Source organism: Pan paniscus, chromosome 3 (assembly GCF_029289425.2).
Source record: "Pan paniscus chromosome 3, NHGRI_mPanPan1-v2.0_pri, whole genome shotgun sequence".
In the NCBI taxonomy this organism is placed as follows: Eukaryota; Metazoa; Chordata; class Mammalia; order Primates; family Hominidae; genus Pan; species Pan paniscus.
The window spans coordinates 104,599,724-104,621,182 of record NC_073252.2 but is presented as its reverse complement, the minus strand read 5'-3'; positions in this window follow the sequence as shown (position 1 = coordinate 104,621,182).

Below are 21,459 nucleotides of genomic sequence, written 5' to 3'. Positions count from 1 at the left end.
AAAATTACATTAATTACAAAACATGTCTATGAATAATCCATAGAATTATGATGAAAAAAATTTAAAATAAATTTATTTTTATCTGTTTTTATTTTAAACTTAAGTACAAGCACTAAGGATACAATTCCGTTGTCAAATTTTCACATATATTGATAAAAATACTACCATTCAATGGACCAGCAAGTAAAAAAATAGGACAATGAATAGTTCTTTCAAATAATCAAAATGAGCAAAACTGGGATAAAGCAATGGGCTAAGTCATTTATCCACATATTGATCACCTCACTTTGTACAAGTAAATTAATGAGCAGAAACTTATTTTATGAAACTGTCTTTCAAAGAAATTGTGTAAACACCATTGTTTCTGTCATTGAGTTCTTCTATCATTTGTTAGAGAGATGCAGAAAGGTGTGACCATTGAGCAAATTACTTACCCTCTCTAAAGATAAATTTCTTTATCTATAACATGGTGGTAGTAATGATAATACCTACCATTTTATACATTGGTGCAATAATTACTTAAATAATACATATAAAACACAAAGAAAAGTGGCAAACAATAAGTATACAATAAACACATTAAAATATAGCCCAGCAGGTATATTATATTATCCATAGGTTGTAATTGCCCTAATGAACATACAGTCTAGATAAGCTTAGAACTTTAATATCTTAGAATAGAACTATATCATTTTTCCAAAAGAGGATGGATCCTGCTGCCACCACCCTATGAAGTGGTTGGCTGGCACCACCCATCAGAGTGCTGTGAACAGCAATCCAGTAGCACCTTGACCCCTCCACCACAGCAGGTTCCTAGCCTCAAGGAGCCAGAGAGCAAAGCCAGGGGCCAGTTCCAGTCCCCCAGAATTAGAGCACACAGTCCAGAAGTCCTGAGCTAAGCCTTGGTACCCCCACTAAAATCTTCCAGAAATGAAGCCATTTGACTGAACTCACCTTATACCATGATCAAATCCCAAAGGTCATCAAATAGGATACAGGAAAAAAAAAATCAAACAGACTGCAACTTCAAAGATTGAAGGAACATCAGCCCACAAAGATGAGAAAGAACCAGTGAAAGAACTCTGACAACTCAAAAAGCCAGAGTGCCTCATTTCCTCCAAATGATCACACTAGCTCTCCAACAAGGGTTCTTAACCAGACTCAGATGGCTGAAATGACAGAAATAGAATTCAGAATATGAAGAGGAATGAAGATAATCAATATTCAGGAGAACATTGAAACCCAGTCAAAGGACGCTAAGAATAACAATAAAATAATTCAGGAGCTGACAGATAAAATAGCCAGTACAGAAAAGAACATAACCAATCTGATAGAGCCAAAAGACAAGCTACAAGAATTTAATAATGTAAATGCAATTATTAACAGCAGAACAAACAAAGCTGAGAAAATAACCACAGAGCTTGAAGACTGGCTTTCTGAAATAACGTAGACAAAAATATAGAAAAAATAATGAAAAGGAAAAAACAAAAACTCCAAGAAATATGTGATTATGTAAAGAGAACAAATCTATGACTTATTGGTGTCCCTGGAAGAGGTGAGGAGAATGGAAGCGACTTTGAAAACATTTCAGGATATCATCCACAAGAACTTCCCCAACCTAGCTAGAGAGTCCAACATTCAAATTCAGGAAATGCAGAGAACCCCCACAAGATATTTCACAAGACAATACCCCCCAATAAAAATAATCATCAGATTTGCCAAGATCAAAGCAAAAGAAAAAAATATTAAAGGCAGCTAGAGAGAAAGAACCACAGCAGACCTTTCAACAAAACCATACAAGCCAGAAGAGACTGGGGCCTATATTCAGCATTCTTAAAGAAAACAAATTTCAACCAAGAATTTCATATCCAGCCAAACTAAGCTTCATAAGTGAAGGAGAAATAAGATCCTTTTTAGACAAGCAAACACTGAGGGACTTTGTTACCACCAGACATGCCTTATAAGAGTTCCCAAGAGAAGCACTAAATATGGAAAGACCATTACCAGCCAGCCACTACAAAAACACACTTAAGCACACAGACCAGTGACACTATAAAGCAATCACACAAACAAGCCAGCCTAATAACAAGGTAACAACATGATAACAGGATCAAATCCACACACACCAATATTAACCTTGAATGTGAATGGGCTAAATACACCATTTAAAAGGGACAGACTAGCAAGCTGGATAAAAAAGCAAGACCCAATAGTATTCTATCTTCAAGAGACCTATTTCACATGCAATGACACCCATAGGCTCAAAATAAAAGGATGGAGAAAAATCTACCAAGCAAATGGAAAACAGAAAAAGGCAAGGGTTGCAACTGTAATTTCAGACAAAACTGACTTTAAACCAACAAATATCAAAAAAGACAAAGAAGGGCATTGTATAATGGTAAAGGGTTCAATTCAACAAGAAGGCCTAACTATCCTAAGAATATATGCAGACAACACAGGAGCAGTCAGATCCATAGGCAAGTTCTTAGAGACCTCCAAGGAGACTTAGACTCCCACACAATAATAGTGGGAGACTTCAACACCCTGCTGACAGTGTTAGACAGATCATCAAGGCAGAAAATTAACAAAGATATTCAGGATAAGAATTCAACACTGATAATGAACCTGATAGACATCAGTCCATTCTCTGATAGATATCAGTCCATTCTCTCCACCCATTAACAGAATATACATTAACATTGCTACATGGCATGTACTCTAAAATTAACCACATAACTGGACATTAAACAATCCTCAGCAAAGCACAAAAACAAAAATCATATCAAACACACTCTCAGACCACAGCACAATAAAAATGGAAGTCAACACAATGAAAATAACTTAAAACCATACAACTACATGGAAATTAAACCACCTGCTCCTGATTGACTTTGGGACAAATAATGAAATTAAGGCAGAAATCAGGAAGTTCTTTGAAACTAATGGAACAAAGATACAACATACCAGAATCCCTGGGATGCAGCTAAGGCATGTTAAGAAAATTTGTAGCACTAAATGCCCACATCAAAAAGTTAGAAATATGTGGAATTAACAACCTAACATTACAACTAAAAGAACTAGAGAAGCAAGAGCAAACCAACTCCAAGGCTAGCAGAAGACAAGAAATAACCAAAATCAGAGCTGAACTGAAAGATATTGAGACACACACAAAAAATTCAAAACAAGCTGGTTTTTTGAAAAAATTAAACACATACACTGCTAGCTAGACTAATACAGAAGAAAAGGGAGAAGATTCACATAAACACAATTAGAAACAGCAAACAGGATGTTACCACTGACCCAAGAGAAATACAAATAACCACCAGACACTTCTATGAAATGAACACCTCTGTGCACACAAACTAGAAAATCCAGAAAAAAAATGATTTTCTGGAGACATATACCCTCGCAAGCCTGAACCAGGAGGAAGAAATTGAATACCTGAACAAACAAATAAGGAGCTCTAAAATTGAATCAGTAACAAATAGCCTACCAACCAACCAAAAAAAAAAAAAAAGAAGAAAAGAAAGCCCAGGACCTAATGGATCCACAGCCGAATTCTGCCAGAAGTGCAAAGAAGAGCGGGGACAAAGAAAAGTTTCCTACTGAAACTATTCCAAAATATTGAGGACAGTCTCCTCTCCAACTTATTCTATGAGGCTAGCATCATCCTCATACCATAACCTGACAGAGATACAACAAAAAAAGAAAAATTCAAGCCAATATCCCTGATGAACATCAATGCAAAAATCCTCAACAAAATAATTGCAAATGGAATCCAGCAGCATATCAAAAAACTAATCCACCACAATAAAGTAGGCTCTATCCCTGGGATGCAAAGTTGGTTCAACATACACAAATCAATAAATATGATCCATCACATAAAAAGAACTAAAGACAAAAACTACATAATTATCTCAATAGTTACAGAAAAAGTTTGATAAAAATTAAACATACCTTCATGTTAAAAACTAAATAAACTAGGAATTTAAGGAACTTACCTCAAAATATTAAGAGCAATCTTTGCAAACCCACAGCCAACATCATCCTGGATAGGGAAAAGCTGGAAGTATTCCCCTTGAAAACTGACAAAGACAAGGATGCCCTCTTTCATCACTCATATTCAACTCAGTATTGGAAGTCCTGGCCAGAGCAATTAGGCAACAGAAAGAAGTAAAGGACATCTAAATAGGAAGAGAGAAAGTCAAACTATCCCTGTTTGCAGATGACGTGATTCTATATCTAGAAAGCCCCATAGGCACACCCAAAAAGCTCTGTAAGCTGATAAACAACTTCAGCAATGCTTCAGGATACAAAATTGGTAAACCAAAATTACTAGCATTCCTACACACCAACAACAGCCAAGCCAAGAGCCAAACAAGGACACAATCCCATTCACAATTGCCAAAAAAAAGAATAAAATACCTACGTATACAGCTAACCAGGGAGGTAAAAAATCTCCACAAGGAGAACTACAAAACACTGCTCAGGGCTGGGCACAGTGGCTCACACCTATAATACCAGCACTTAGGGAGGCTGAGGCAGGCAGATCACCTGAGGTTAAGAGTTCGAGACCAGCCTGGCCAACATGGCAAAACCCTGTCTCTACTAAAAATATAAAAATTAGCTGGGTATAGTGGCATGCGCCTGTAATCCTCCCAGCTACTCAGGAGGCTGAGGTAGGAGAATCACTTGAACCTGGGAGGCAGAGGTTGCAGTGAGCCCAGATCACACCACTGCACTCCAGCCTGGGCAACAGAGTGAGGCTCTGTCTCAAAAAAACAAAAACAAAAACTAAAAAAAAAAACAAACAACAACAACAACAAAAAACTGCTCAAAGAAATCAGAGATGACACAAACAAATGGAAAAACATGCCATGCTTATGGATGGAAAGAATATTATTAAAATGGCCACAGTGCCCAAAGCAATTTACAGATTCAATGCTATTTCTGTCAAACTACTCATGACATTCTTCACAGAACTAGAAGAAAACTATTTTAAAATTCATATGGAACCAAACGAGAGCCTGAATAGCCAAGGCAATACTAAGCAAAAAGAGCAAAGCTGGAGGCATCATGTTACCCAACTTCAAACTATGCTACAGGGCTACACTAAGCAAAACAGCATGGTACTGGTCAAAAATAGGCACACAGACCAATGGAACACAATAGAGAGTCCAGAAATTAGGCTGCACACCTACAACTGTCTGATCTTCAACAAAGCTGACAAAAACAAGCAATGGGCAAAGCTCTCTGTTCATTAAATGGTGCTGGAATAACTGACTAGCTATACCCAGAAAATTGAAACTGAACCCCTCCCTTTATGTCGTATACAAAAATTAACTCAAAATGAATTAAAGACTTAAATGTAGAACCTAAAACTATAAAAACCCTAGAAGACAACCTAGGCAATATCATTCTGGACATAGGAACAGGCAAAGGTTTATAAAAAAACACAAAAGCAATTGCAACAAAATCAAAAATTGACAAATGGGATTTAATTAAACTAAAGAGCTTCTGCACAGCAAAAGAAACTATCGACATAGTAAACAGACAACCTACAGAATAGAAGAAAATTTTTGCAATTTATCCATCTGACAAAGGTCTAATATCCAGCATCTATACGAACTTAAACTTACAAGAAAAAAACCATTAAAAAGTGAGTAAAGGACATGAACAGACACTTCTCAAAACAAGACATACATGCAGCCAAAAAGCATGTGAAAGAAAGCTCAACATCACTGATCATTGAAGAAATCAAAACCACAATGAGATAGCATCTCACACCAGTCAGGGTGGCTACTATTTAAAAGACAAAAAAAAAAAAAAAAAAAAACAGATGCTGATTAGGCTGCAGAGAAAAGGTAATGTTTGTAGAGTGCTGGTGGGAATGTAAATTAGTTCAACCATCGTGGAAAGCAGTGTAGCAATTCCTTATAGAGCTAAGAACAGAATTACCATTCAACCTAACAATTCCATTACTGGGTATGTACCCAAAGGAATATACATCATTCTATCATAAAGACACATGCATTTGTATGTTCATTGCAGCACTATTCACAATAGCAAGGACATGGAATCAACCTAAATTCCCATCAATGGTAAACTGGATAAAGAAAATATGGTACATCTACCCCATGGAATACTATGCAGCCATAAGAGGGAACAAGATCATGTCCTTTGCAAGGACATGGATGGAGCTGGAGACCATTATCCTTAGCAAACTAAAGCACGAACAGAAAACCAAATATCACATGTTCTCACATGGAAGTGGGAGTTAAATGATGAGAATTCATGAACACAAAGAGGGGATCAAGGGTCCCCTGAGGATCTACCTGAGGATCAAGGGTGGGACGAAGGAGAAGATCAGAAAAAATAGCTATTGGGTACTAGGCTTAGTACCTGGGTGACAAAATAATCTGTACAACAAGCCCCTGTGACAAGAGTTTACCTATATTACAAACCTGTACTTGTACTCCTGAACCTACAATAAAAGTTAAAAAGAAAAAGGATCTGCTTCATGTACATATGGACAATAGCCAATGATGAGCTGAAGCTGGTTGGTACCAACTTGTAAGAGACGATTTTTTGCATCTCTTTCCCATTTTCATGTGCAGTGATGGTAGCTTAAAATTAAATAGGTCAGTAGCACTTTAATAACTGTGTCTGGGGACTCTTACTTCAACCATCCAACCACCCAGTTTTCCACCCATCTGCCCATCTGTCCTTCCATACATCTATCCATTCATGCATCTATTCACCCATCCATCATCCATCTGTCTATCCATTCAACTGCCCATACTTATATCTCTATCTATACGTCTACTAACTACATCAGAAGTTGGCAGCTTAAAAATCACTCCTTGAATATTGGCAAATGCTAAAATTATGAGCTTCTTGTTTTCTGAAAAGTTATGTATTAAGCATTCACCAGCACAACACTGGCAATAATCTAGTAATTACTCCCTTCCTCTGAACTGAGGGGTAGAATTTTGAGGGGGGATAAAGGGGAAAAATGGATACAAGTTTTATCCATAAATCCTAGTGCAAAATAAATAAATAAACACTGTTTGTCATAACTAAATTTTTTTTCTTTTTGGTCCCATTCTGCCAAATTCTGGAGACCTAATCTCAATTTTCATCACCCTTCCCCTGGAGTTACACCTAAATTTGACTTCATAACATCACAGTGTGGAACAGAGAGGTCATACAGCTGATCGTTGGTGGTATCAAATATCCATATTGGCATCTCATCTGTTAATACTTATGCCCATCTTTGGTTCCATTACTGATTTACTCGGGTCATTGTTGGCCACTTCTGCCACATGGGAAATATTCTACTGCTCCCATCAGCTCTGAGCCTCAGTAAAACATATGAGGCCAACTCAGAAAAATCTGCCCAGACACTCTCCACCAGACTCCTATTTTCCTAGGATTTACCTGGGATTGTACGGGAAAGTTGGTCACACAGGATTCCTGCTTGAGATTCCTGCTTCTCCGATTTGTCTGAGGGTTTCTCCTCAGACAAATAGCTTTCTCCTTCCCTTGGAAGGTAGCAGTACCCTTTCCATGGGATCCATCAGCACGAAGTGATTTATTCTCCCTTATCCTAGGAATGTTTTTCAGTTAGATTTTTAAAAATAAGTTTTTCTTTTATAGCACCACGGATTTTAGATTTCCTGAGTTCTTTAGCAACTGCATTTTTATAATTGAAAACTAAAGATTGAGATATCTTAAAAGGACTCTTTGTTTTCTTTTGTTTTTCTGCTTTGTGTTTCTTGCCTGCAGTGAAGGCGTCTGACTGTATGGGTGAAATGCTAAGAGGTGAAAGTAAAAATAAGTATAGAGAACTGCAAGTGCATTTGATAAAACTTCAAATAATCATATCCTACCACATTTGCTTCAACACATTCTCTTGTAAGACAAAGGCAGAAATCTCTTAAAATAATTACATGGCTTATATTTTATAGGTGGTAGTAAAGTCATGTAAGGGGTTATGAACAGAATTTGGGCAGGAAACAAGTGAACTGGTAAGAATTAGGTCCAGGAATATCTAATGTAAAATACGATCTGGCACCTGCGTCACTGAGGGATAGTTAAGGAGACAAGAATAGCTGCATGCATTAGAAGGCAGAACAAACAAAACAACTCATTTTTGTTTTATATATTCCACATGTAATCTCCTTACCTTTTTCTCCCAGATCCTTGAAAAGTAGAGTGAGAGAATAGGTCTCAGGGTGCACATAAAAGTTAAGTCTTTTTTACTTTCCATTTTAAAAACTAGCATTGGAGGATTTTATTGATATATAATTAAAATTGTGAGACATCATAGAAGTTCATTAAATGCTGAAATTCAGTAATGTATTTGAGTGGTCAGAATATCTTAAATCAAATTTCTCCCTAATATCTCCCTTTTCTGAAAAATGTATTCACATTCTACTGATATCAGATGCACAACTTTTGGTACCCTTTCCTAAACATTCTAATTAAATTCACAGCTTCTTCTAACTTCCATTACCTTACAAGATGATAATCATTGTAAATGTGAGTTTAATATGTTATTTCACTTCCAAACGAAAGACAATGCCACATAGAGCTTTCTAAACGAAAGAACTAATGCTAATCCCATACTATTCCAAAAGGTGGATGCATTCAAATACATCTGTTAAACTTTCTCACAAAGACAAATTATGCAAGATTTGGCCAAGGAAGGACAGAAAACATAACATGGAAAATCCCCTACATGATTACAGTATTTCTCTAGAGCATTTTTACTTTTAATTTATGACTTTGCACCTTCCATAAAAACTATTGGGAAGAAGTTCTTGGAGGCACACTTACTTTTTTGAATGTAAATCTGTAAATAACACAATATATTCCAGGAAAAATTATGGGACAATATGCATTACTTAAATTAACTCCAAGACTTTCATTAACTCGTGGTAGGAATGTAAATTAGTCCAAGCATTGTGGAAAACAATTTGGAGATATCTCAAAGAACTAAAAGTAGAACTACCATTCAACCCAGCAATCCCATGACCAGGTATATACCCAAAGGAAAACAAATCATTCTACTAAAACAGCACCTACACTCATACGTCTATCACAGCACTGTTCATAAAAGCAAAGTCATGCAATCAACGTAGGTGCCAATCAGTGGTGAACTGGATAAACAAAATGTGGTACATTTATGCCATGGAATATTATGCAGCCATAAAAAAGAATAAAATCATGTCCTCTGCAGAAACATGGATGTAGCTGGAGGTCATTATCCTAAGGGAATTAATGCAGAAACAGAAAACCAAATATCACAATGTTCCCACAGATAAGTAGGAAGCAAACATTGGGTACATGTGGACATAAAGATGGGAATGATGAACAGTGGCAACTCCAAAAGCAGGGAGCGAGAAAGGGAAGCCAGGGTTAAAAAATACTTTCTATTGGTACTATATTCACTATCTGGGTGATAGCATTAATAGAAGCCCAAACCCCAGCATCACACAATATTCCCTTGTGACAAACCTGAGCATGTAAACCCTGAATTTAAAATCTAAGTTGAAAAAATGACAAGATAAGTTTACGGATACTGCTATTATCAAGTTATCTTAGAAAAAATATCTCAACATTGGATCTTAAATACGCAGATTTTGTACATCAGTTATAGAAACTGGAGGTTATATTAGTCCAACTCTATAACTCTTGGCAAAGACTCTTACATCTTAAAATCGCAGAGCAGCATTAAGTTCAAGCAGAATAGCATTCAGAAGATAACCATGTTTGTCTTATAAATTCTCTGAGTCTTGTTAAATAAGATATTTACTTATTATCAATGCTTATAAAGCAATTAAAATTCTTTCTGGCACATGTTATTACTGATTTAAACAAATTTACTGGTTAAAGAGAAAACGTGGTTTTGGAGACAAATCTGGCTATCAATCCCAATGTGTTCACTTGATAGCTGTGTGAATTTAAACATATTACATGAAAATTTTTAGACATCAGTTTCCTCATCTGTAAAACAGGTATAAATTCAAATGGACTGTAAGATTATTGTATAAAATGTGTGTGTAAAACAACTAACAGGGTGGCCAACCCAGACTAAGTACTAGCTCAACACATTCTATCTTATCTTGTTTCCCTTCATGCATAAAAGTCATGTTGAGAAAATGACAAAAACACAAATTTTACCCATCATTCAGCTCTAAAAATCTACTTTGGAGTACCTGCTTAGCCCACCTTTTCTAGACAATAGAGCCTGAGGCAAAGCTTGAATATTGATGCTTGACCAGGAAATGAGAGCAGCAAAAAGACATATGAGGCAAGAAACAATGGGAAGTAAATACATGATGCATTAATCGACGTTCTTGCTTTATGAAAAGACACAAGCCTTCTCTATGTTACTTGCAAAATTAACAGGCCCCAGAGTGACATCATGCCCTAGAATGAACATTAGAAAGGAAATGGAGAAAGTATAATAATAATAAAATTTAAAATATATATATTTAAATAATCACGTTTATGATTAAAAAAAGAAAGAAAGGAAGGAAATGGAGAGGGACTTTACCTGTCTGCTTCTACCATCTTTCATTGAGCAATATTTGTACATGGGGAGTTCCAGGTTTTATGTGACAGTTGAGACAATGGAACTTCCCAGATGCTCATGAGGAGTCAGTCTCCTCCAACAGCAGCCGAAGTTAAGCAAAGTGCCAAGGTCTCTACAGACAGGTTAACCTGAAAGAATTTGAAGCAACACGTAAGAGGTGTGAAATAATATATCTATGGTTACCACCATCTTGTATTCAAATTTCGCTTGTCATATGACACCAAATTCCTTTCTCCAAATCCTCTAAATTCTTATGAAGACATGGATGAGAGAGGTCATCAAACATCAGAAATGCCTGTGCAGAGATGTCACAGCACAATCTGTGGCATAAAATGACAAATGACTTGGAGCATCAAAACTAGATATTAATCTTTCAGTCTTGCCCACCACGGAAACATAGGCCCTGGGCGATAGATTACAGTGGTGCATATTTGGCAACACGTAATTATATACTTATCCTAAACCTTCAAAAGAAGTTTATGGTCAGCAGAAATTGGAAATTTTAGCCCTAGAGGCATGCTTCAGAAATTCTTGACTCCTGGAAAAATATGAAATGTCTCAACCTCATTTTGTACCATATCTCAAGATGCAAGATGCAACATTTGAATGATAAACTACTGGGGTGTCAGCAACCTTCTGGTATTCTTTAACCCAGCACAACTATAAGAAAATGTACTTGATTGAACTCTGAAGTCAATTACTGCTTGATTTTCTGAAAATGTGTCATGAAGATCATTGTAATGCCTCAGCACATCTTTTTACCAGTAGGTGATGAAGGCAGCTGGTAAGTTACATTTTGAGAAACAAAGGAAAAACCTAATAGAATGACTTGTGAGAACTCCTATTTCATTTTTGGTCTAACTAGTTCAGTATTTTTTAGGAACCTACTGTCCAGTGGTAAAGATAAAATAAGCAGAGTTACAGTTACATAGAAGTTACAATGGAGATTCTAGTTCCATGTATTCAATACATTCAAGTGTTATAAGACTCTCATAAATCTTTACATAAATTCATCTATTCCTTTATATAGTCAAATTATCTAATTATTTTTGGTAAAATATTAAAAACACTCATTTAATAAGATATCTGATTATCTTGGTTCCACCACTAACTAGCTGTGGAATTCTCAGCAAATTATAATACCTTACCACTCTGTTCCTTGGTTTCCTCATCTATAAGACAGAGATAATAACAATTATTTTGATGATTGATAGAGTTAGTTGTGAGGTATTTAGACAAGTGCTGAGCACCTTGTTCAAGAAAAGTTAGATATTGTGTTTATTATTTAGCAGTAACAGCAGCAGTAGTATAATGTCATATAGTGCAGAATACTTCAGAAAAGAAAGTCATAAATCACGCTAAATCCACATAATCATCATTAATGATAGTTTAATATTATTTTCATTTCTCTACACATGCACAGAGATAAAGTATATGTGCATATAAAAGTACATAGAACTGAAATAGTCTCTCAAAATAAAAATATTTGGTAGCTAATGAAACAAATGCTTGTGCTTTTTCAAATGAAATTCTGGAGTGGCAGGTATAGAGAACAACTTTTTTTCCAGAAATTCAGTTTTTCTCAATACTTCTATTGTGCCCTTACTAGTTTTCTTCACTTATATCTGCTATATTTGTAATATTATATGTAATTAATCTTCATCCGTAAATCATTATTTTGAAATCTTAGAGTTTCCCTTTTGCCTATGAGGAAACACAAGTGGATACATTGAATACATCTTGTTTTACAATAATTTTTTAAAATTTCTTAGTGTTAATTTTGAACACAGTAAATCTCTTTGCACTCTTCAATAATTTTAATGGGATAAAAGGGTCCTTAGACAAAGAAGATTGAGAAATATTGATATAAACAACTTCTATGCTGAAACAGACATCTTGGATGCCATAGATAGATGTTAGATAAACATACAATACAAAATAATATGGCTGGGTATGGTGGCTCATGCCTGTAATCCCAGCACTTTGGGAAGCCAAGGTGGGCAGATCATGGGGTCAGGAGATCAAGACCATCCCGGCCAACACGGTGAAACTCCGTCTCTACTAAAAAAAAACAAAAAACAAAAAATTAGCCGGGTGTGGTGGCAGGCACCTGTAGTCCCAGCTACACGGGAGGCTGAGGCAAGAGAATGGCGTGAACCCAAGAGGTGGAGCTTGCAGTGAGCCGATCCCACCACTGCACTCCAGCCTAGATGACAGAGCAAGACTGTCTCAAAAAAATAAATATATATATATATATACAAAATATATAAAGAGGGCCCACTATGATCAAAGATGAATTCAAAATGTTGTACAAAACTAGAGTTACTAATAAAAAGTGCTAAAGGCAATATTAAAACTCTCTTGTAATCGTTTCGAAAAATAAACAAAAATTATAAGCACTTTGCCTGGGGCAGATGGTCTAAAGGGAAATAGAGACAAGGAAAAATCATGTCAACATTTTGAAATTTACATTTACAATTTAACAAACTAACTCCTATGTTCATTGGGCTTATTCTGGACCAAGGGAAAATAAATTTGTCTACTGCCTATTTCCATATCACAGAAAGGTGTTGTTATGGAATATTATGTCCTCTTTCTTAAGTTGGTGGAGCAGAGAGAATCCTAAAAAAGGGAAGGCAGACACAAGTTATATGTGCATAAATGTCTATCTTGTTTTTTGGTTCTAACACATGTAACCTTTTTGGTAGCTCAGAAAGCTGAAGAATATTAGAGTAGAACTACTAAAAATCAACATATCATGTTAATTGCTTAGTAATCTCCTAATATTAGAAAAAGTTCATATTTTTTTAAATTTGTGTATAAAACACTTTTAATTTAAACATACCTTTATGACAAGTGTTCTTAACTTGGATCTTATGAATAGATTTCATAGGGTCTATGAACACTTCAGTTACCTAAAAAATGTTTGTGTAAGAATATGTGGACACTTTTTGGAAAGACAGACCATAACATTTATCAGATTCTCAAGGAAGTCTGATACTCAGAAAACGTTTTTAAAATACTGCTTATGGCTATTTAATTTTGAAAATAGCACTCAAATGAAATGACAAAGTATGTATAGTGCAGCATTTGTTTTAATTCTGTCATTGGGGTAATTAAAATAAGTTTCAAATTTAAGAAATGGTCTGCTATGGCTTGAATGTCCTTCCGAAATTCATGTTGAAATTTAGTTGCATTGTGACAGTGTTAAGAAGTGAGACCTACAAGAGGTAATTAGATCATGAGGGCTGCACCTTCATGAATGGATCAGTGCTGTTATTGCAGTAATGGTAAGTTATTGCTAAAGTGGGTTCCTCATAAAAGAATGAGATCAGCCCAATTTCCTCTTGTCTCTTCTTCTTCTTCTTCCTCTTCCTTCTCCTCCTCCTCCTCCTCTTCCTCCTCCTCTTCTTCCTCTTCTTTTGATATGGGGCCTCACTCTGTCACCCAGGCTGGAGTGCAGTGGCAGGATCTCGGCTCATTGCAACCTCCACCTTCCGGATTCAAGTAATTCTCTCTGCCTCAGCCTCCCAAGTAGCTGGGATCACAGGTATAGGCCACCACGCCCAGCTAATTTTTGTATTTTTAGCAGAGATGGGGTTTTACCATGTTAGCCAGGCTGGTCTTGAACTCCTTGACCTCAAGTGATCTGCCCGCCTCAGCCTCCCAAAGTGCTGAGATTACAGGCATGAGCCACCGCACCTGGTTCCTCTGTCTTGTATGCTCAACTTGCCTTTTCTCCTCCTGCCATGGGATGATGCAACATAAAGGCCCTTACCAAATGCCAGCACCATGCTCTTGGACTTCCCAGTCCAAAAGCCATGAGCCAAATAAATTTCTGCTCATTATAAATTACCCAGTCTGTGGTATTGTTATAGCAGCAGAAAAAAAAATGGATTATGACATAGTCCTTGATGCTTATCTCTCATTTACACATGTATAATCATGTATATAAGGTTATGAAAATCTCATTATAAATGTCCTACATAATTCGTTTTAGAGAATGTTTAAATTTCAGAGTTGTCAGAGTTTTTAAAATAAGTAAGGTAAATGAATAGTACATGTTGTTTAATTGAAGATAATTCATATTTGTCTAATGTTTACCTTATAAGAAAATGTTTTAAGATAATGAAAAACAGCTAATTAAGTGAATAGGACTTATGATAATGTGTCTTCTATTAAAGTCTAAGTATTTCTTTCAAAAACTTTGTATGTATTCTCTAAACCCAAAATGGGAGTTTCCTGTCTGTTTCAGCTTCAGACTACAGTCAAATGTTCCTCTTTTTACTCTAATAGGGAATTAAACTGGAATGCACAAAGTGACATTTTTGAACACAGAAGAATCAGATATTACTAAGAAAAATGAACTTATTTTTATAACTATGTGAATGTCTTTTAAAAACTTGGATAATAGTTACTATTCATGCTAAATATAATAAATTGGAAAGCCAAATAGCATATTTGATTTTGTCAATCTATGCTACAGAATATTATAATGAGATAAGAAAAACCCTACAAAGTTTGGAGAACATATTTTTCAGTAATGGAGTGAACTATATAACAAAAAATTTCAAATAAATGGGAACTTTAATAAGAGGTTTATTTTCTCTCATGTAAACGAAACCCAGAGATACCGGCAATTGAAGCCTAATTAGTTGACTGCACAAAATAATTCAGTTCAGTTCCTTCCAGCTTTCTCATCTACCATCTCTAGGATGTGGTCCTTGCTTCATATTTCAAGGGTGGCTGCTCTAGTACTCTAGGCAGCCGAATGAGGACTGAAAGAAAAAAGGTATCAGTCCTCTCCTTTAAGGGAACTTAGCACAAGTCTCACACATCTTCAGTTTTATATTCATTAGCCAGAATTCCATAATCACCAGTGGTGGTAAGTAATATGTTCACCCACAAATATTCACCCCTAATCCCTGGAAAATCTGAATGTATTAAGTTTCATGGCAAATAAAACTTTGCAGATATAATTAAGGTCACAGACCTGAAAACAGAGAATCCTGGATTTTCCAAGTGAGACCAATGTAATCATGTGAGTCCTTAAAGCAAATAACTTTCTCCAGCTGAAGGTAAATGAGAACATTAGTATAAGGGGAAGTCAGAGAGATTCCAAGCATAATTCAATACCTGTACTTTTGTTGACCCTGAGATGTCAGGACCCACATAGCAATGACCAGAGAGAAGCCTCTAGGTGCCAATGGCAGCCCACAGCTAACAGCCAACAAGGAAACAGAAGTCTCAGTCCTACCCCAACTCAGGAAACTCAATTTTGCCAAAACCTGAGTAGGCTTCACAGCAAGTTCTTTCCAGAGAGCTTTCTAATAAGAACCCAGTTGTTGGCACTTTGATTTTGGCCTTGTAAAACTTGGAATAGAGAAACCAGCCCAATGAAGTGGGGAAGGCCACAGAGCAAAGTGTAGGAAAAGGAAGAAATGCGTATGAAAATTAACTATGTCTCTTGCTATTCCAAGAGAACTATTTTCCCTTTAAATTTAAATTCATCTTTCAGAGTTTTGTCTATAGGTGTACATTGTTTTTTCTACATGCATACCATATGTCGACACCAATGTACACTATTATATGATTTTTACATGTAATGTTATATGATAAACATTATTCTGTGTCTGTTAAATAGTTTTTTACAATTACCACTTGGTGAATTCCTTTCCAGACTAGCATATGCTTCATGTTAGGAACGAAGTTATCTGAGCTTCATTGTCTTATACAATAATCTTATACAACTGTCTTACAGCCTTCATTGTCTTATTACAAAGTGAAGGTAATTGATTATTAGCTATATACCTGTGTATTCATTTGTTCTCACACTGCTATAAAGAGCTGCCCGAGACTGGGTAATTTACAAGAAAAGAGGTTTAATTGACTCACAGTTCCATATGGCTGGGGAAGCCTCAGGAAACTTACAATCATGGCAGAAGGCGACGGGGAAGCAAGGCACATTCTTCACAAGGCAGCAGGAGGGAGAATGAATACAGGAGGAACTACCAAACACTTATAAAACCATAAGATCTCGTGAGAACTCACTCACTGGCACAAGAACAGCATGGGGGAAACCACGCCCATGACTCAATTACTTCCACCTGGTCTCTCGGTTGACGTGGGGATTATGGGGATTACAATTCAAAATGAAATTTTGGGTGTGGGCACAGCTAAACCATATTAACAGGCAATAAGTGCACGGTAAGTGTGTCTGTTCTTGTGCTGCTAATAAAGGCATACCCGATACCTTTATAAAGGAAAGAAGTTTAATGGACTCACAGTTCCACGTGGCTCAGGAGGCCTCACAATCATGGCAGAGGACAAAGGAAAAGCAAGGGATATCTTACATGGCGGCAGGCAAAAGAGTCTGTGCCAGGGGAACTCCGTTTATAAAACCATCAGATCTCATGAGATGTATTCAACCACTACGAGAAGAGTATGAGGAAAACCACCTCCATGATTCAATTATCTACACCTGACCCCGCCCTTGACACGTGGGGATTATTACAATTCGAGGTGAAATTTGAATGGGGACACAGGTCAAATCATATCAGTAAGAGCTTGGGTTTAGGAATCAGACAAATTTGGCTTTGAGTCTAGGCTCCACCATTCAGCAGCTATATGACTTTGGGCACTTTGTTTAACCTTTCTAATGTTGTATCATCTGCAATTTTGGAGGAAAAACTGGTATTTAAGTCATAGAAAAATTGTAGGAATGGAGTAAGATCATGCATATAAAGCACTTGAGCACAGTGTCTGTAGTATTTAATAAACAGTAGTCTAAGATAAGTAATATCTATTCTACTTAAGCACTATGCACCCTCCAAATCCCATACTTAAAGCATTTCATAACTTAAAAAGTAAAAATTGAAGGGGGGAAGACCAAATTAAATCCCATTCTCTTCATAAGCCATTCCCAGCCACATTGAGCCTGAGGTAACACACCTGTTTCCTGCCTTTCATTGGCCTAGCCTCTGCTATTTGGCATTATCATTCATCCTTATCTGAATAGGTCAGACCTCTGCAGAAAAATGTCAGCTACCTAAAGCCAGAATACTATTTTGCCTCTTTGTAGGTCAATACAGGAAGATGTCATCACTGTTGGTCTGTTACAGCTCAAAGCGATATCTTCTTTGTCTAGTGTTTCTATGCTGATCTGGCTGCTGGCATTGCTTCCAACTCGGCTCATCCTCCTTAGACTTTCTAACTGGGTTTTATAGATTTTCTCATCTTCCTTGGCCTGTACATCATCTTTACACATCTTCTAAATTTAATGTTAAGAACACTTGGATTTAAAAAAGAAAGATTGTGGTGGAATAAAATGTAGCTTTGAGTGGAGAATACAGTATTTCAAACACTAAGTGGATAAATAAAGTTAAAACCTTTGTTTAAATTTATTTTCCATTGTATTTATTTAGTTACAAATCCTTTGCTGAAGGAGTTTTAAACACAAACGTATTTGAAACAAAGGCTTTTTAAACATATGTGCAGGCATTATCCAAGTCTATGCAATAAGCCCTAGCCCCAGAATCAGCCAATTTCTCTAAGTTTGGCAGCTTTAGAAACTGATTTTTATGACAGGGCCCAATGGAATAACAAACTTCGTTGGGTTTGACAGGTTTACCACTCAAGTCCCACGCAAATCAACCTCCACTGACACAAAGATTGAAAGAAACCCATTTTGATGACCACAGGAAATTCAAATGAAATTCAGGCAGAACAGCACCTCTGTACATTACTATAGGCAACCTGAAAGTACCATTTTTCATATGTCAAGCTTCATGCTGGCAATGGTTTCAGTTAGCCATATTTTATTGTGCTGTTGCCAAATCAAAAGTTATTACTTTTTAACTTGCTGGGTCCTTAACACACCACAGCTCCTAATAGGGAAATATTCAGCTGACCAGTATTTAGGGAATAGAGGCATAGAACATAAAATCATAAGTGTTGAACAGGGATAGTGTGAAATCTCAGCATCATTTTAAACCTAATTACACTTATGAGTTATAGATGGTTTCTAAACTGGTGAAAGCTTTATTTGTGGTATTTAGAGCTTGCTTAGGAGAAAAATAATATCTGATTAAAATTGAATTTGTAAAGCTCAACCTCAAAAGCTTATGCTATGGTAAACCACAGACCAAGGAAATTCACTGAAATTAAGACTCATCATGTTTTTCAGGGCAGAGCATAAGAGATATCCTAGTGGGGTATTGAGGGAGGGACATGCCACGCTGGTTGTACTATACCCATAACTTCTATTGTTAGGGAGACCTTTCTTCTGATTAGGATGAGTAAAACATCTGATCAATGGATTAGCACAATTATAAACTTGGGAGAGCCTGATCATAAAAGAGAAGTATAAAAAAAGCTTAATTCTAAAAAGAGTAGGAACTTTCTTTAGACCCTTAACAAACCAGTAGAATTAAGTTGTTTGGAGCAGTGCCTACTTCTCTCCCTGTTGAATCCTATCTTTGCTTCCAACACAAACCGGTGTTGCCTCTTCTGTAAATCTTTTCCTGACACTCCTCATGGTAGTGGATTCCACTATCTCTTGGCCCTCCCATTAGAGCCAAACTTCCCATATTCTTCTGAGTGAGGTCTGTTTCCCCTGTTTAATTCCCGACTTCCTAAGGGCAAAGAACGAGACCTGTTATCTTTAAATGCCCCAACACCGTACCTAGAAAGTAGCGGCAAGATGCCAGAATTGAACTGACTTCTCCCCTTATGGGTCTCTCCTTCGAAGTCCGCCAGATGGCAGCAGTGCCGCCTTCAACAGAAGTGGATTTTAGCGGTATCTTGGCCTCTGCTCATTAATAAAGGCACTGCTGCATTCCCTCTTCTTCCTTCCTCCAGGCCGGAGCCATCAACTCCTGGACATTAATTCACAGCAGTGTGTATGCCCACAATTTATGAGTCTTTCTGATTTGCAACTCTCTGTGTAATTTTCTGAAAAATGGAAGTGGAAATTTTGAAATGTAATAATCCCTATGTCCCCCCTTCCCAGTAATACACACATTTCGAAACACATGGCATAATTGCTATTAACATAATAGATCACACACATGTGATGAGTAAATCATGTTCTTGGTTGGGGAGAAATATTCTCCATTCTTCCTGTTTCCATCTGGGGAGACTTTGGCTAGAAAGAAACCCTCAGCCTTCCTTTCTACCCCTACTTACCTCTCCCTATGAGAGAAGAATCAATTGATTTGACTAGTGAATGTCACTGAGCAAGTTCACCTCAGCATTTTCCTCTTTCTCTCTCTTTCCAGAGCCATCTAACCAAGGGGCCTTAGCCTTCAGGTCTGCCCCATGCCACGTGGTAACCATCCTGACCTGTGAGGGAGTCTGCAGTAATACAGTGGCTTACACCAAATAAGTACATGCATCTAATAGTGGTGAAATGTTAGGAAGGCAATTGTAGATGCAAATCTAAGTTGCACGCTTCATAGCAGATTTTGATTAGTTATAAAGCTGGCATTTTAATCTCCATCTAACTGACTCATTGTCTATCCTTATAAAGGAAAAGAAGGCATTTTTGGGGGGTCCCATAAAACCTCAACAAATGGTACTTAAAACCACCTTACATTTTAAATCTCAAGAAAAAGAAAAAAAATTACTTTCCTTTTTTTTCAAGTCTCAGTATTTTCTGTTGTTTGATGGTTAACATTTAAACTAATATGCTTTACAATCTCTTACTTTCAATCATTAACTGCTTCATCAAATGCTGATCTTAAATAACATTAAAAATAAGCCCCCTAAATTATTTTCTTTTACTGCAAATAATTGCCATAAAAAATCAGTGGACATAAGTAGCTACAGCCTTTACAACAAAATAAATTTTTGTGAGCCTTATCCCACTGGTCCTCATGGAAATTTTTATTCCTTCCAAAAGTGGTTTGCCTTACTTTTCAACATTTGGTTAATGAATTGAAACAAAGTACACTAATTTACCTCACTTAATAAGACACTCAAAAGCATTTCTCTTTCTTGACTAACCAACTGTGATAGCTTCATATATGCTCTATTTCTTAATGAGGACTTGAGCAACTCATTATTTCAAAGCCCTAAAGTAGTCCTTAATATTTTTTAAATATACCTTGACATTTTTAGTTGCTAATCAATACAGCTGATTTTTCAGAAGAGCTAATGGGATGGGGCAATGATGTATACATTTTATATTTTAAAGCCAAAAATTTTCTTTTTGGCCAGGCACGGTGGCTCATGCCTGTAATCCCAGCACTTCAGGAGGCTGAGGCAGGTGGATCAGCTGAGGTCAGGAGTTTGAGACCAGACTGGCCAACATTATGAAACCACGTCTCTCCTAAAAATACAAAAATTAGCCTGGTGCAGGGGTGCATGCCTGTAGGTCCCAGCTACTTGGGAGGCTAAGGCAGGAGAATAGCTTGAACCCGGGGGGCGAAGGTTGCAGTGAGACGAGATTGTGCCACTGCATTCCAGCCTGGGTTGAGAGTAAGACTCTGTCTCAAAAAAAAAAAAAAAAAATATATATATATATATATATATATATATTCTCTTTATCTCTACATTAGCATGATCCTTAACAAATCTTATATCAAGATTTGAACATAGCATCATTTGTAGCCTCTTCTTCACTCCTTTCTCAACACTTTCTAAGGAGGAGGAATATTCATAAACCAACAACATTAGTTTACATGGTTTCCTCTTATCTCAGTGTTCTTCCTCTTCACTCTGGTTCTTCTTTTTTTTTAATTTTTATTTACTTTTTTGGATCTCATATATATAGAATTGGATTAATCACCATCTATTGTGAATGACATATTCTCTCTTCATTGGTGTTTTCAGGGCTTGTCTTTTCATTAGTTGTT